Raw genomic sequence first — 6151 nt, forward strand, 5'->3', positions numbered from 1 at the left:
ATATCCACTCTTCATCGCCAGTCACAATTCGATGGAGAAATGACTTTCTTTTGTACCTGACGAGCAGCATTTCGCAAGTGATTTTTCGGTTTTCCTGCTGTCTTTCATTCAGTTCATGTGGAACCCATTTTCCCATCTTCTGGATTTTTCCCATGGATTTCAAACGTATGGAGACGGCTTCTCGTATCACATTCAATTGATCCGCGAGTTGTTGTTGAGTTTGAGTGTCGTCCTCATCCAACAATGCTTGCAATTCGCTGTCTTCAAACTTTTTCGGTGGTTTTCCACGTTCTTTGTTTCTCACGTCAAAATCTTCACTTTTGAATTTTTTAAATCACTTTTTAAAGCACTGTGATTTACCAAGAGCATGCTCACCGTAAGCTTCGACAAGCATTCGATGCGATTCTGCAGCAGTTCTTCAAACGGTAACAGAAAATCATTGCTGTCCGCAATAGTTACCAGGCACAAAATTCGACATGTTCAATGCTATTACAAACTATTTTGTTGTATGAAACTTATATTGTTATGAGTTGAAAATCAGATGTCAGAACAAGGAAATGGCGTCAATGGCGCCGTCTGACGACAATTACATTGACAGCTATGGCTATGGATTTATTGGTAAATTCTGGTTTCATATTTACATACCTGGTATAGTAAGCATAGTAGTTATTGAAAAGATCTCTTTCGGGGGGAGAGAGAGGGTTTCTCCTTCATAAAAAGAGGAATGTGGAGGATGAGAGGGGTAAAGGATATAGCTCAATTTTTTGATGAATTTAACAACGGCATTGAAAGTTTCAGTAAAATTATTGTTCTGAAAATAGATGAAAATTTTGAAACCAAAAAAATTAATTCTATAACGCCAATGCCGTTGTTGTCATTCATACCTGTCTCACAGAAATTCGCTTGAGAAGATGGATTGTTTTGGAAAACCACTTTATTGCCAGATGTGCGAGGTATTCTACCGTTAACCTCATTTAAGTTGCTACGATGGGCTTTTAAGTTATATTGAGGCTACCTTTGGACAATATGTATGACGAAGTAATTTATCCCTTTGAATATTGTTTTTTAACCTCTGTGAAGAAGAAATTGTTTTTTAATCTCTATGAGGACGAGATTTTAATACATTCACATAAGTCAAACATTCTTCTTCAGGCTCTTTAAAAGATCAAATCTGTTAAAGTTTTCAAATGTATTCGTATTCTCCTTGCCGCTAGAAAGATTAGGATAATTATTGTTGTAAGACGAAAAAAAAAAAAGAAGAAGGCGAAGATGCCATTGATAGCGCTCCTGAATCGACAATGGAAATATTTTCAACGGTTGCCATGCTGATAATAGCTGTTTGCTAATGATAGGACAGTTATAATCATTAGCCCAATGATTACCATGACAATTAATACATTTAGAGACTTCCTTAAGTTGGATATGTAGAAGAAAACTGCTAAACGGAAGAAAAACGCTTGTGGAGTTGAGGAAAATGTTTTTTGGGCTTCTTTAAGCTGTTTGCGTAAAATCCTTACAAAATGTTTACTGAGATTTAATAATTCGCCACATTTGTTGAACAGAAAGAAAATACTTGTCTCAAACAGTATTGAGAAAAGCGTTTGCTAAATGTTCGAAAAGTCTGACCGTGAATTCTCTGCACGAAGGCGCGTCAGCGTTTCCTAAGCATTCTTTGGAAAGCGTTACTTTAGCATTACAAAACTTTTATGAAACGATATATACTGTATTTTATAAGCGTTTCGAAAGTATTTAAAACCCAATGTTGTTCTGTAAGCATTCTTATAAAGTTTGAAAATGTATAAACTCCTAAAAAATCGTCATTGAACGGTTTTATAAAGTTCCATATTTTCCCCGTCAGGGTTGTTCCCTGCGACTTTTTCTTGTTCCCAAAATTAAAATCAGTTCTCAAAATAAAAATTCAGTTCGAGGCGAAAATCGCCACGAACACTAAAACACGTTGCACTCAAAGAGCAATAACTAAAACTAAACGAGATGTAAATTTTAAAAAAGCCAATTACTTGGAAGATTATAACGATTGTAGCACTGCAAACCGTATCGCTAGAACGCTCCGTTGCCGAATAATTCAAAAAATTCGCTTATTTTTTTATCAGACCTCGTATTTTCATTAACCCGGATCTACAACAGATTTTTAAGCTTTAAATCATAAGAAATGGACGAATCGCAATCGATTATTGTTTCAGAGAAGCTCGACTGGTTCCCCGGTTTCGAACTAACCTGACTATGTGTGACATGAAATTAGCGATTCCGCATATCAAAGAGGATCGTAGCTGAATTTGTTCAAGTTACCGATTGATTAAAGACGAGTGCTAGATATTCCGATTATAGTGGATTTCGAATCATTTCATGGTTGCTTTCCCGCTCTCCGTAGATAAGCAACGAATCTTTCTAATACTTCGGGACACTCGGGACAATTTTCGACGGCATGTCGCGTGACAGTTAATAGAACATTCATTATAGGATTCGAAACATTCAGGGAGCCCCAAATGAATGTAATGTCGTAAGACCCCTTGAAAATTTTTCTTTTCATTTTCTGACACGAAAGTATAACATTCAGGACATTTGATACCGCTGAAAAAATTTCTCTACGCTTTCTCTACGCTGAAAAAATAGAAAATACACAACATGCAGTACGTAACCACGTGAAGTACGGATTAACCGCCAAAATTCGAACGTCGATGGGTGCGCGCGAACGTGGATACATGGGACACATGTAATTCATTGATGGCAAATTTCAATTATTGGAATGTGGAAAGAAGCTTACCTTGAGGTGCCTAGTCAAATGTTCTCTGGTTCCGAATGCCAGTGGAAAGAATTAGTTAGAGTATCAAGGCCTCTACTGCTTCCTGGATGAATTTAGCTGCTGAATAGAATTCAATTCTAGAATTGAAAAGAGATGAGGAATAAGTTGAACTACAGTCAAGTATTTCCCTGTTATGAGTTCCCAGTTGAATGCTCGACTGTAGTTGGTTGGTTCTTACATAAGTTCTTACATAGGGACCCTATTTTTGAAAAGTATCTCATTCAAAAAACTAGAGAAATGCTATATAGTATATGTGACGCATACTATAGTATTTCCCTAATTTTTCGTATACGATACTTTTCAAGAATAGAGGATCGATTCTGTATCTTGAAACAATCTGTATCTGTGTGAAAATTACAAAGGTAAGCGAATTTACTAGAATACTGATAATTTTATTTGGTCAACACTAGAAAAATTTGCTCACTTTTGTAATTTTCACCTTGTTTGAAAATACCCCCTGATCTCGAGTAAACCCTCGATGGAAATTAGGCTAGTGAAAGGAGACTGAAGTTAGCGCATTCTATCATTCTATGATTTCTGTAAGTTGTTTTCATGAGTATCTTTAAGGCCTCTTCCTTTGATCGTGCCGCCGTTGATAGATGTGTAGTAGAGACCCTAAAAAGAGAGACTGTGTGACTGTGGATGATTCTAATTGGCTAGGATATGGATCGCACATTTGTGCTCCATGAAGATACTATAACTTCAATTTATTCTGATAGAATATGTGTGCGTATTACATGTTGAAGCACTTTTGTTATCTATTGTTTTGACTATTTTTGGTAAGTTAATTTATCACACCTATGTAAAATTATGAGAAAAATCAATGTATATATTGTCATGAATAAGCTTTGAATTAATAAACACTTCATTATATTATGTATATTCATTATATTAAAAATAAGTAGTACGGAAATTAGAGATATCTGTTCCATTAATAATGTAATTCTCTTCGTCGTAGATTTGTATTTTATATATTTTTGCGATACGACATATTTGTTGTGCATCCTGATGTTTTAATAAATCCAATGAAGCATACACAATCAGATTTTCCAAGGAAAACCAATATCAAAATACATAGCCATACAGATGCTGCTTTGGGCGAGAATGCATCAAGATCTTTGAATAATTTAAGATTGTGAGAAGCGAGTGTTCATTGTAATAATGCTATACAGAAATAAAAAATAGTTTAAAAAGTGTTTCTCCATTTAAGGATTTCAGATGCACTTCAGTTAAGCTTCAATTAAGCGTCTTCAGTTAAGCGCACGAATTTTTCAATCGGATTATTAGTTTTTGAACAATAATAAAAAAAAGTAATGTTTTGAACAATAATAAAAAAAAGTAATTTTTTTCGCAAAATTGCGATCTTTTTTTTAAAACAGCATTATTTTGTCTAAAATTATTTTATCAAAAAATCAGTACGCTTAACTGAAACAACTCATATACTTTAAAATAAAAAAAAAATTTTATTTTAAATCCTCCCGTTCAAACGCAGCATGAGTGCCCTCATGTTTTTCCAGATGAAGTGCCCATCAATAAGCACTGAGGCTAGAAATATTATTATTATTTAATGAATGTTTTGTAATAACTTCGTAAATGTACTTCGTATGTACTTTGAATATATGAAGACAATAATTCATACAAGTTATTAATTTTCATTTAAAAATTCACAAAGGTAGCCTTTTTTTTAGCCGTCACAGTAATGTTCCCCCTTAAGGCTTAAAACACTTATTATAGATCGGACTATGTGGCTCTGCACACAAAACGTAACAACGCTTGCCGCGCGGCGGAAATTGGAAATATGATAACTCAATATCTCAACAATAACAATCAATATCTCGCTTACTTGGAAATAATGAATATATAATTTCCATCGCGCGACAAAAATTGAACTCAATTACTTGCCGCGTGGCGGAAGTAATATTACATCATTTCTAGAAGTTTTGCAAAATGGATCGACTTGAGAACATAGAATTATAAGCTAGTGCAACAATTTCCGCCGCGCGGCAAGTAGGAGCCATAATTGATCAGTTTTTTATGCTTATGACTTAAGCAGAGAGCACAGACTCTTGTATAACGCATAAGGCATAAGAAATTCAATCAACTAGAGTTCTTTATTTCATGGAAAAGAAGGAAACGAAGGATTTTAATTGGCATATTTTCTTATGCATTACGTGTTATGCGTTATGCAAAAGTTTGTGCTCCCCGCTTTAAAACATCTATTGTAGATCCGGACTTATGCATTTAAGGCTGTGTTCCAAAATTGACTATTATAGTCATTCCACACAACTTGCATAGCCATATAAACATAATGCATAAAGAAAATCATTCAATCGTATTTTACGTTTGTCTTTATGAGAGAAATGTGATTATTTATATTTTTCTTTATGCATAGTTATGCGGCTATGCAATGGTTATGCAAATTTGACTGCGTTCGGATTCCTACTTGAGTGTTTTCTGGATGTCCTTGTTGTTTACCGAACGTTAAACAAGAGTGACATGACACCCGGATAGGAATCCGAACTCCACCTTTGTGTGGAATAACCCTTAATACTGAAAATCTATAGTGCACGTAATGTAAACTGTAGCATTTTCAATGCTGGCAGTATATTTGGAACACAGCCTAAAGTCTTCAGCACACGATGCTTGTTTTCCTGCTAGATTGTTAGCTGGATTAGAATTTTGCCACCGTATTGGTTGCGATGTTGTCAGTTCGCAGAAGGAAAATAAGCATCGTATGCCGCAGGCTTAAATGAAATGGATGAAAAATGTCGGACCAATCACAAATAAAGGAGAAGACTCTGGCCAGACTCTGATTAGAGGGTCTGACGAGAGTCGAATTAGCCGTAGCGGAGAGGTGAGAGAAACGACTGGAATGAGAAAAGTGGTGAAAAGTAGGATTGTGTCAAAGTTGCTCTTTAACTGTTGCAAGCTGATTGCCTGGTACGGGTTATTGTTCGTGTATAGTGGTTAAAAATTTTGGGAAGGCGAAAACACGCATTACGTCAAAGTTACAAAATGTTTCGAAGTTCGACGAATTTTGATAAATTATTAGGTAAGCTTCTTTGAAATTTGTTCAAAATGTCGGAACTTTTTTAGCCACTCATTAATCTATTCGTAGATAAGGCAACAAGTCATTTGCAGTTAGAACCAGACTGGCCTACAATTATGCAGATTTGTGATCTTATACGTCAGAGCGATGTTCAGTAAGTATAATTTTAGTAAAAAATTTATTTTACTTAATTATTAAGATTTTTATTTAGCATATAGCATATGTTTGTTAATTGTATTCCTTTAAAGTGCCTTACTTAAAAAAAAAACCTGTGTTAAATA

The sequence above is a fragment of the Atta colombica genome, unplaced genomic scaffold (assembly GCF_001594045.1).
Source record: "Atta colombica isolate Treedump-2 unplaced genomic scaffold, Acol1.0 scaffold18, whole genome shotgun sequence".
NCBI classification, from domain to species: Eukaryota; Metazoa; Arthropoda; class Insecta; order Hymenoptera; family Formicidae; genus Atta; species Atta colombica.